Source organism: Equus przewalskii, chromosome 11, assembly GCF_037783145.1.
Source record: "Equus przewalskii isolate Varuska chromosome 11, EquPr2, whole genome shotgun sequence".
Lineage (NCBI taxonomy): Eukaryota > Metazoa > Chordata > Mammalia > Perissodactyla > Equidae > Equus > Equus przewalskii.
In genome coordinates, this window is record NC_091841.1 from 20,227,423 (window position 1) to 20,239,013 (window position 11,591).

General features: G+C 35.8%; 1 pseudogene; it reads left to right on the forward strand.

The window, feature by feature from the left end:
- The first annotated feature begins 692 nt into the window (after positions 1-692).
- Positions 693-8,286, forward strand: LOC103562037 (olfactory receptor 5B12-like; annotated as a pseudogene).
- Positions 8,287-11,591: the final 3,305 nt, after the last annotated feature.

The following is an 11,591-nucleotide window of genomic DNA, read 5'->3' on the forward strand; positions in this document are numbered from 1 at the left end:
TGTCCCAAAACTCACTCTTGTCCAAACTCTTGAAAACTCTTCATTGTGCCCTCTCGAATTTATAGTTAGTCATCAACATTACCCAATATACACCTAACCTCTCCTCTGAAAGTTCTCTTTACCTACTTGGTCTAATTGAAATCTGTGTCCTGGAACAGTGCTTCCCTTGCAGCCATCTCACATGGTGGTGATTTTCTCTCCCACTTTCCTCTTAACACTGTATTTCCTCATGTTCTTGACTTTGTTAACAGTATAATACTCTGATTTTTGTTTTCTCTGAACTCTGTCCTTTGGTGATGTTATTTAATCTTGTAAATTTAAAATGACATATATACATATATAGAAAAATTAGAAATTGCCAACATACTTCAAATTAATATAATCTAATGCTGCCAGTCCTCTCCTCTGAACTCCAGACTTATATATCCTGGTGTTTATGCATCACTTCTACTTTGATGGATAAAAAGAATCTCCAACTCAGTGTGACTAACCTGTAATGGTCTCTATTGTTTTTTTCCAAACAACTGCTGCTTCTAAACCATTCCTTGTATCACTATACCAAAAAAATGGAGTCATCATTGTTCTCTCTTTCTCTAATGCCCTATATTCAATGTATCAGGAAATCCAGCCAACTGTACTTTTGAAATATATTCAGAATTGGATAATTTCTCAGTGCCTCTCTCATCATCACCATGATCAAGTCATCTTCATCTCCTGCACAGATTAATGAGATTAATGCAAAGGAACATGTAATGGGTGAGATTACAGGATACCAAATTTCATTTTCATGTGTAAGCCCTCCTTAACCTCACCTACAATTTGGATCCCTAGATAGAGCCTGTCACTATCTTCAAACACATGGTTAATATATTAAACTAGCTTTTAGATGTAATAATATCTACACTTATAGGATGTGTTTAAAGTGTTAGGTAATATTGTTGTCTCCAGGCGTCCATCTGAAGGCTAGGTCAAGCAGATGAAAGAATCAGCAAATTCAAAGACTAGGCAGTGGGATTCATCCAATTAGAGGACAAAAAAGAAAAAAGAATAAAAAAGACTGAAGATAGCATGACACTAACAGGACACCATTAAGTGAACCAATATACACATTATAAAGATCCCAAAAGGAGAAGAGAGAGAGAAAAAGTCAGAAAGATTATTCAAAGTATTAATCTCTGAAAAAGTCTCTAACCCGAGGAAAGAAATAGACATCCAGATCTAGGAAATTCAGAGAGTTCCAATTAAGATAAATCTAATGATCCCCACAGTGAGACACATTATAATTAAATTGTCAAAAGTTAAAGACAAGGAGAGAATCCTACGAGTAGCAAGAGACAAACAGCTTGTTACATGCAAGATAACTCCCATAAGACTATAAGCAAATTTTTCAGCAGAAACTTTGCAGGTCAGAAGTGAGTTTCACAAAAAACCCTCCCAGCCAAGGCACTCTACTTAGCAAAGTTGTCCTTCAGAATTAAAGGCGAGGTAAAGAGTTTTCTAGATAAGCAAAAGCTGAAGGAGTTCATCACTTCCTGACCAAGCCTACAAGTAATGTGAAAAGGTCTTCTTCAAGCTGAAGCTCTCTATTTTTATTCCCCCCATACACAAATATCAGTTATCAATGAAGTTGTTTTGTTATTAAAATAGAGTTATAAATATAAGATGGTTTATGTAAGCCTCATGGTAACCACAAAGCAAAAGCCTATAGTAGATACACAATGATGGAGAAGAAGAAATCTAAGCTTATCATTTCAGAAAATCATCAAATCCCTAATAAAGAGACCAAGAGAAGAAAGGGTTCACTATCACTTTTTTGACAATAATATTTATTTATTTTCCAGCTTATTTTTAACTATTTTAATTGCTATTTTATTGGTGTTCTTAGGTGTATTTTAATTATTTTTATGTTTTATTGAGATATAATTGACATAGCATTAGTTAAGTTTAAGATATACAATGTGTTAATTTAATACATTTATATATTGCAACATGATTACCATCATAGCATTAGTTAATAAGTGGTCTAGATTCCAAGAGGTCATATAATTATCATTTTATCATTGCACTTTTGTGGTGAGAATATTTCAGATCTAGTCTCTTAGCAACTTTGAACGATATAATAGAGTTTTATGGACTGTAATCACTATGCTGTGCATTAGATCTTCAGAGTTTACTCATCTTTTAGTTGCAGGTTGGTACTCTTCAAATATAGCGCTCTTGAAAAATCCCATTTAATAAAGATGTCTTTTTTTGTTTTGTTTTGGAAAAACAATTCAGATTTGTTTTCCTAAATGCATTATACATGTAAAATTTATACATGAAAAGTTGTGAACCAATTGTGATAATTTGAATGTTATTTTGAGTATACAATAAAGTGTTCAATCATTCAATCAATAAAGTTATTGATCTCTCCCTCAAAAAAAATCCTGAAAATGAGAAAACATTCTGTTCCACCAATGTAAAGTAGATTTCTGCTTTTGTCTCTCATTTTTCTATGTACAATTGCATGTATATTCTATACATCACTATATATATACGGCACTTTGTTCTACATGTTATTGTATGCTTCTTAGGGTGTTTAGTGTCTATTTCCTCCATTACACTTAAGCACCAGGAGTGCAAGAATGATGTTTATTTTTCATGAGTCTGTATTCTCAGGATTAATTATTATGGCTGAAACACATTTGGGATCTATAAACAGTTAAATGAATTGATATTTCTTCTGAATGGCGCAAATATTTAAGCTGAATTAAGGGAAGCACTACTTCTTGGGGTCCACTTATCTTGCTTAATGGCAGAGCACACATCTATGTCCCTAAATATTTATGTAAATTGCAGCCCTTAAATCATGCTGTGGTTCGATTTGTGCGTTATCAATGAGAATTACTGCAAGTAATGTAAATATCTCCATGATTTCCCTCAACAAGCAGAGCTGGATCCCCATAGACACTTTAATCGCTTGTTCCCTAGTTAGGTGAGATAAAGATTTTTGCAGCCCTCATAGGGTATTTGTCCCCTGAGAGTTCCCTGACTATATAACTCCGTCCTGGATCCCATTATTTAAGCTTTCAAATCCCCACATGACTCCATTTGGCCTTATGTTACAGGGAGCAGCCAAGATGCCAGAGTGGCTTTGGCCATTCATTTAACTATTTATTCAGTTAATAGATGTCTAGTAACAACAGTGACCTTCCCCAAACTGTGCTATTACTAAAGCATGCAACAAAGTCCAGGGAAAACAACCAAAAATAGTAGTGATGTTAATTGTGATTATTACGATTACCTCTTACCAAGTAAAATTCATTTTAGAGATTTTTAAAATTTTCTTATCATGGCAGCAGTCTTAAGGGAGGATGTTGCTGGGGCTACATTTTTACTATGTCCATTTTATAGGTGAAGATATCAAAGTTCAAAGAGCTTAAGTGACTTATCTAAGAAGAGTGAGGAGCAGATCTAGGACTAGAATTCTTGTTAGCTGATTCCAATAGTATTTTTTTCTTCAATTTCTCCCTGCCTCTAGTGCACTTTAAACATTTTGGCCAAATGCTGATGAAGAACTTCCCACTAGGGCGTTTACTTTTTTTCATAGACTGAATTATGATTTCAGATGCACTCACGTGTGAAGGTGCTGGACTTGCTGGTTGTATTGTTCAGGGAGTAAGGAAAGCCTACAAATCTACTAGGTCAGATCTACTGGCTGCATAAGTTTGCCTGGATACAGGTAATCAGGAAAATGCATCAAGGAAGCCATTTCTCCTTCAATTTATTCAGAGCTTGGACTTGAATCTTGTGAATATTTCCAGTATCTATTTTATGAACCAGAGGTTATATGTCTAAATACTGTGGAGATGCTATTAAAACATGTATAAATATCACGTGCCATAGAGAAAAGCACAAGAAAACCTGAATCTCAGCTTTACTCAGTATAAGCTTGTATAACTTTGAAGAAGTTATTTAAACTATTTCATTTTCAATTTGCTCTTTCAGGGAATGTGATAATAGTAGTTATCTTGACTATCAAGTTTAACTTTATTTTTCCTCCAGGAAGATGTTGAATTGAAACTCAATATTTCACACATGGAAAAGAAAGTTGCCAAAAAGTTTTGAATTGATTCCTAGCACAATTTTTTTAAAGAATTTTAGAAATCTATATCTGTGCTATTGATTCAAGTCAGCAGTTTTTTGCACAATCAAGAGGGTATCCCAGTCACTCTGCTCTGATAAGTAGCCCTCATTCCACTAATAGCAGGGGTGGACTCTGCCCAGAATCTCCATGCTTCTGTCATGACCCTCGCCTGTCTACTCACCTTTCCAACACCTATCCTCACTTGGAGACCCAGAGGGCTAATCTCATTATTGTATTTATTGCTATGTCACTCATCATGAAGCTGAGGATTGTGATATTGGCACTGAGCTCCCACAAAATAGTGTCCATACATCTCTGTATATCCCCTTTACTAACCCTGACTTTCACTCCTGCCCAGCTCCTGGAATCATTCCACCCTGAGATTTATAGACAGTCATCAACATAACCCAATATACAGTTACACTTTCCTGTGAAAGTCCCCTTTACTTACTTGGTCTAGCTGAAATCTGACCGTATTCTTGGAAAGTGCTTCCCTTGTATCCATCTCAAGTGGTAGCAATTTTCTCTCCCCCATCCTCCTTACCACTGAATCTTTTCATTTTTTTGACCTTATAACAAAAGTGTACTGTGATTTTTGTCTAAATTCTTCCTTTGGTGGTTTCATTTATTCTTGTGGATTTAATATGTTATACGTATGTTAAATCATTACAAATTGCCAAGATGGTTCAAATTAATAAAATCTGTTGCAGCCAGTCCTCTCCTCTAAACTCCAGATTGTATATCCAATTATCTATGCAGAACTTCTACTTGGATGGCCAAAAGGATCTCAAAGACCAATGAAATGATCTCTTTTCCCCATATTCCCAGACATCCACTTCTTTTTCATGATTTTGTGTACTGCTATACAAACACTGGAGTCTCCACTGACTCCTCACTTTCTCTCATGCCCCTTTTCAACACATCAAGAAATCCAGTTCTCTACTTTTGAAATATATCCCAATGTGGATAATTTTTCATTGTCTCTCTCACTACCATCTTGGTCCAAGGAATCATCATCTTTTACCTAGAATATTATAATGGCTTCCTAAATTTTTATCACCTTTCTTCCTTATCCTGCTAAATTTGATTATCAACAAATTTACTAGGGTGATCCTTTAGAAAAATAAGTCAGGTTATGTCACATTTTTTTTTCCAAATTCTGTAGCGCTTTCCAATCTCACTAAGAATAAAAGCCTAACAAATTAAAGTAGTGAATGAGGTCATTACAGCTTCTCCCTGCAATACTCCTCTGATCTAAACTTTCTTTCTCTCTGCAGCCTTATTGGTTTTCTTGCTGTCCCTAGAACAACCTTGGCATGTTCAAACCACAACACTACACATTTTCTGTTCCCTCTGCCTGGAATGCTCTTCCACAAAATATACTCAAGGCAGTGTCAGGCTTATACTAGCTACTTAACAAAAATTATTGAAAAAAAATACATCACTGGATCACATATATAGTTGCTGCAATAGGAATTAATCTCTTAAGTATTTTTAATCTCTAAACTATTTAGTTACAGTTTTAGACTTGATAAAATTTTCAGAGTTCATTTTGGAAAGATTCTTGACTTAGAAACATAACTGGAAATTCCATAATAAGATTTTATGTAGCCTTCAAAAAGTACCCTTATATAGTTCATTACATCAATGATAATGTATCAAAATTTGTATTGTTCTTATCTGTGATGGCTGCATCCAAGTGTTTTCAGGTTCTGAGAAGAAAGTACAATGGGACAAAAGAAAAACTCACCTACACTTTGAATTTCCCAAGAATGGATGCATTTTTGAATACTTATTAAATGTCAGATGATATTATTATCCACATTTTACAGATGGGGAAACTAAGGCCTGGACACATTAGTTAGTACTCAAGGTAACTCAGAAAATAAACGGGTTCTTACTGTCACAGCTGGAATGGCCACTCATATAAACAGAAATCTTGCGTGAAAAATTGGAAAAGGATATATGAAAGATAGGAGTGTAAAAGGAGTTTGGGAGAAAAGAAAATGTCATGAATGATGTTATGAAACCTTTCATTTCATCCTTATCTGAAAGTTTCATCCTATATTATCCACCTCTTTAATCCCAGATAGATCAAGCCCTCTTTCCAAATCATTAGATCAAACAACCTATGTTATTCCAGTTTGCATTATGAACCCAGTTTGATAACTGCTGGCTGAGTGATGTTTCACACTCTCCCAAGTTCATCTATTCTGTACATGGTGGAGGGGGGATTTGTATTCTTTTAACAGGGCTCCAGATCAGGTTTTTCTGAATGCAAAAGTTAAAAACTGTATTAATATAATGAAAGTTAAACACTGTTTTATAGATCATTTTACTCCTTATACACAAATTTCTACCATTTTCCACTATGTGGTAAATTGCACTTTCCAGGACCGGTTCCATGGCCAAATGGTGAAGTTCACATTCTCTGCTTTGCAGGCCCAGGATTCATCAGTTTGGATCCTGGGGCAGACCTACACACCGCTCACCAAGCCATACTGTGGTGGCATCCCACATAGAAGAACTAGAATGACTTAAAGCCATGATATACAACTACATACTGCAGCTTTGGAACAAAAAAGCAACAACAAAAAGAAGAGGAAGATTGGCAACAGATGTTAGCTCATAGCCAATCTGCCTCATCAAAAAGAAAAAAAAATTACACATTCTTTGTACTATATTATACTGAGACCATTTTAGGCTAACAACATGTTTTATTTATCTTTTACTATCAAATAACACTGTTCTTGACACGATGGAAAAGACAAAAAAAAAGTCAGTTGAAGTAAAATTAACTCAATTTCACATTAATTTTACTAAGTCACTTAACGTAAAGAATAATTTCTGATTGTTTTGTAAACTTTTAATTGGGAGTTGGAGCTGTTCCAATTGGGACAAAATCTGATGATCTTGCATAACTCCTTTATTTTCTTCTCTTTACCTTAGTTCAGTCATCTATGAAGTTAGGAGATTGAGATGCATTGCTTCCAGTTCCTTTTACCCCAGGGACACTATGATCTACCAACAATTTAAAATTGTATTTAGTTGACATGGCCATGCTTTAGATCCAGAGTCTCCTGGAAACATACTACGGCAATACTGAAATAAGGCAGAGTGGACATGCTGATTGATTTCAGCACTCTTCCCTCCATTTGTCATTCTGCTTCTATTTTCTCATTGCTACAGGGCAGCCACATAATTCCCAATTGATCCCTGTGGAGAACAGTGCAGTGGTAACTGAGTTCATTCTTGTGGAGTTAACTGGACTCCAAACTGCAGATTCCGCTCTTCATGATCTTCTTTCTCATCCACCTTATCACTCTGGTTGGGAACTTGGGCACAATCAAGGCGATTCTGTTGAATTCTCATCTCCCCACCCTCATGTACTTTTTCCTCAGTAACCTCTGTCTGGTGGGCCTTGGGTATTCTTCAGCTGTCACTCCCAAGGTGATGGCAGGATTCCTCACAGGAGACAAAACCAATGCCTATAATGCTTGTGTCACCTAGTTCTTCTTCTTTGTGGTCTTTATCACTGTAGAAAGTTTCCTCTTGGCCTCAATGGCCTATGACTGCCACGCAGCAGTGTGTAAAGCCTTGCATTACACCACCACCATAACAAGAAGTGTGTGTGCTTGTCTGGCTATAGGCTCCTATTTCTGTGGGTTTCTGAATGCCTCCACCCACACGGGGAACATTTGCAGGCTCTCTTTCTGTATGTCCAATGTGGTCGGTCACTTTTTCTGTGATGCTCCTCCTCTCCTGATTCTCTCATGCTCAGACAACTACATCAGTGAGATGGTTATAATTTTTGTGGTGGATTTCAATGATGTCTTTTCTGTCCTGGTCATCTTGATCTCCTACCTGCTTATATTTATCACCATCTTGAGGATTCACTCATCTGAAGGATGCTAGAAGTCCTTTTCCACCTGTGATTCCCACCTCATTGCATCTCCATCTTCTATGAGACAGGCATCTTCATGTACTTACAGCCCAGCTCCAGCCATTCTGTAGACACAGACAAAATCGCATCTGTGTTATATACTATGGTCATTCTCATGCTGAATCGACTAGTCTACAGCCTGAGGAACAAAGAGGTCAAGAGTGCCATTAAAAAGGTTGCAGGAAAGGCAAAGTCTTTTCTAGGACTCATATTTTAATTTCATTTAATCTACAATAAGGCAGTTTCATCCACCTTAGATCTATCTAGTGAACATATTCACCCATACAACCCATAAATTTCTAATTTCTTGTAGTATTTTCCTCAGCTATTGATGAAATCTAGAAATCAAAAGTCTTAACCTGATTAAGAGGATAAGAGTAATCACTCGCGGGGCTGGCCCTGTAGCCGAGTGGTTGAGTTTGAATGCTGTGCTGCAGGCGACCCAGTGTTTCATTGGTTCGAATCCTGGGCACAGACATGGCACTGCTCATCAAGACTGAGGCAGCATCCCACATGCCACAACTAGGAGGACCCACAACGAAGAATGTACAACTGTGTACTGGGGGGCTTTGGGGAGAAAAAGGAAAAAAAAATAAAATCTTTAAAAAATAAGAGTAATCACTCATGATATGGAGTTCTTATTTTGAAAATACTTCTTAATGAACATGTTCACCTACACTCCCACATGAATATGTACACGCACATGTATGTAGAAGCATATGCACATTACATCCCTCATGAGAAATCCATGAAACCCACACACCTACAGAAGGAGGAATTAGTTTAGATATACATGAGATATGTCTATTGTTATAGTAGAATTTAAAAGTTATTTTTGTGTCTGACAACACATTCTTAACATAAATGTTTGACTTAATGGAAAATATATATATATATACACACACACATATATATAACATATATGTATTTGGTTTTTAAAAATCATATTTCACTTTATGTTTTTACATAGGAAAAGGCAATCAGTTTTATGTATTTTTTAATTTGCCTTATGAAAGTACTTCCAAAGTTCCTTGAGTGGAGTTTTATTTTTCATTCTTTGTTTGTTCCTGTTTTTAATGAAAATACATGCCTTTACATGGGCATTTATTTTCCTAGCCAAATTTCCATATTAATGAGTTATAGCTACAAATAATATGTTATATGACAATTTTAATAAGAGAAAACATGTCACAATATAGGAAAAAGGAAAGGGTGGCAAACTATGACATTTAATTTTTAAATTTCAGGCACCAAGAATTACAACAGTATTAATAACTTATTTGTATATAAATGCTATGAATTTGTTAATGTACTCATCTGCTAATGTTTTGAGTCTCACTATGTTAAAAACTTAGAATCTATATGTATGTCCATTCTTTTCCCCAGATTCAAGAGTTTTGGGCCATTATTTCTTCAAATATTCTTTCTGCCCCTTTCTCTCTCTTCTTTTGGGACTCCCATTATGCATATGTTGGTACTCCTGATAATATTCCACTTGTCTCTGAGAATCAGTTTACTTTTCTTAATTCTTTTTTTATTTCTGTTCTTCAGGCTGGATATTCTCAACTGACCTATCCTAAAGTTCACAGATTTTCTTATTCTGTCAGCTTAAATCTGCTACTGATCTTCCTTAGTAAATTTTATTTCATTTATTATTCTTTTCAACTCAAACTTTCTTTTCTTGTTGTTTTTATTTGATTCTTTAGACTTGGTGTCCTTTAGTTCCTTGACTATATTTATAATATCTGTTTTAAATCTTCTTTTCTATTAAGTCCAACATCTGTGTTTCTTCAGGGATAGTTTCTATTGATTTTTTTTTTAAATCTATGTTTTGGTCATACTTTCCTCTTTCTTTGTGTGATTTTTTTTTTTTTTGCTGTTGAAATATGGGCATTTTAAGAAATAAAATGTGGCATTTTCTGGAAATCAGGTCTCCCCTCCCACCTAAGATTTGTTGTTGGTGGGGATGCTGTTTGTTTACTGATTTTCCTGGATTACTTATGTTAATTCTATATTAGTTGTATGTGACTACTAAAGTTTATGCTTACTTAGCTTAGTGACCACTTAATAATTGGAAAGATTTTCTTAAATTCTGCATACCATTAATTCTCCCGAGCCTTGCATAGGGGCTCTGTATGTTTGTGTTGGAGCATGCCTTCAATGCTCTGGCATTTTAAAATCTGCCTTAATCTTCACTTCCTGCATGTGCAGAGTCTCAAATAAAAGACTGCCTTACTCAGGCCTTTTCTGAGCAAGCATACAGTCTTGCATGTGTGCATGATTTTTGTGATCCCTAGAAATATTTCGGTGATTTTCAAAGCCACCTATGTATTTATCATTTCCCTGAAAATTACTTTTAAGATTTTGGTCTTATTATTATTTGCCCTAACTAGTACTGCCATCACAGGCAATTACATTGATAGACCAATTACCATTTAACGTCTTCACAAACACACTAGGAATAGGACTTTTCTCACAGACTCAACTGAGTCAAGTGAAATAAAAACTGTGAATGGGCTTTTCTATAGAGCTTCCAGAGAGGTGAAGTAATGACATTTCTCTGGATTTGTGGCCATTTAGAGAGCTCCAAACACATTCTGCTCACTGTAGAGCAGAGCTGATTTTTTCTCAGCTCCCATGTTTGTGAGTCTGCTGGTTTTCAAGACTACAAAAGAACTGGGGAACAGGGCAAGTTAAGATGACACAAAACTCACTATTATTACGTAGATTCACCTACTTTTCTTGAAATTTTCTTGGATTGTTACAAGTCTTTGGTAAGTTCTAGAGCTTTGAAAATTTTTATTTTGAAAAACTTTGCCTATGTTTTCATTACTTTAATGAAGGAGAAGATTTTAAGAGGTCCCATTCTGTCATTCCGGAAGTGTTTCTCCCACTCTATTTAATGCCAACTTCCTTGTTAACTTAATACATGCATGCACAGATGAATGAGTATATCTTTTCAATGTCGTGATAATTGACATTAATTCTTTAAAGCAATTTTTCCCAGCACTTCTTGAAGGGTTTATTGTCCTTCCTCTTCTGGTGACCATGTGGAGTTATCAAGGGAGATAACGTCAAGTTGTGATTATTCCTCAAGATGTCCTGCATTATCAAGAAGAAATGAGTTTTTACTATTGACCTAGGATGCATAGAGCTGGGATCAGCTTCATTACTACCCCTACAAGAAGTTGCTGGACTTCCTGCAATTTTACAACTTTTATTGAACTCCTTAGAATGCTGAGATCATATGGCAACTAACCCAAAATATAATCAAACACAGGTATCTCCCAAAAGAGGTGGAGCAAGAACACTGGCCTACCTGTGATAGATATTCCTGTGTTCCATACTCACTGAGAGAAGAATTCATCTAAATTTTAAAATTAATTACTAAAGATTGAGTGCGGGCTAACGTGAGAATATAAATCTCTTGCAAATGCAGACACAAGGGGAGTTCACACTCATTTATGTGATCTTCCTCACAGACCTCTCGTGGTGCTCGCAAGAAAGTTTGGGACAGGGTGA